We start from the raw sequence: 973 nt of genomic DNA on the forward strand, positions 1-973 counted from the left end.
GGCTGGCAGCGCGGGCCAATGCGGGGGGCGGGGAGGGTACGAGCAGCTCCTCCGGGCTCTTAACCCTTCCCTGTCCGCAGCGTCCTTGCTGCGTGAGCTTCAGGTGCTTGCTGAGTCGGGGGTCTTTGCATCTGTAGGGCTCGCGTGCCAAGACTGCAGCTGTGCCCCTGTGCGCGTGGGTGCGTGATGCGGGGCAGAAGCTGCCCCGGGTCACTGCACACTGATCCCTGCTGTGTGTGTCGGCACCCCCCAGCCAGGGCTGGCTGGATCCTGCCCCCTCTCTTCCCAAGGGCAGAGGGGTGCTGCCCGGTCTGTCCTGCCTGGCAGGCACCGAGGGGCTCCAGACCCCCCACTCAGGGGCCCCCGGGGCTGGCACCACGGCTTGGGGCCATGGGAGATTCTGGGCCCTGCTGGCAAGAGGAAGGTGAGGACCCCTCAGAGGTGAGGGGAAGGTGAAGGGGTCTGTCTCTTTTAACCCACCCCCTACCTCCCGCAGGAGCTGTAACTCCCTCCTTCCCCTCAACATGGTCCCTGGTTTCTTTCCTCTGTAGAGGTTTCACAGCTCCTGTTTATGTGGCAAAGCCTTGGGCTGTGCCATCTTCTGATTCCCTCCCCAGTCCCTTTCCCCTTGCCATCATTGTTAGAAATCCCTCAATTTGAGGATGATCTCTACCACAGCTCATTGATGGATCTTGAGGTGACTCCAGAGTCCAATCCTTGAGTCACAGATGCATCTGCACAAGTTGCAGGTCTTTCCCCAGGGAAATCCTGCAGGCCAGGATTTCTCTCCTTTTTCTTTTTCCACTCCTTCCCCTCACAGTGTGCCAGGCAGGACAGAGACCCAGTGCTTCCCAGTCTGGTTCCTACCAGGTCTTGTCTGTGATTCAGTCTCTTGCCCTAATGACTTTGGGGATCTGCCTTTGCCTCACCCCAGTCCCTGATCTGATCTTGAGCCATTTGTGGGGGGGCGGGG

This window comes from Gavialis gangeticus, unplaced genomic scaffold (assembly GCF_001723915.1).
Source record: "Gavialis gangeticus isolate Ggan-Ray unplaced genomic scaffold, GavGan_comp1, whole genome shotgun sequence".
NCBI lineage: Eukaryota > Metazoa > Chordata > Crocodylia > Gavialidae > Gavialis > Gavialis gangeticus.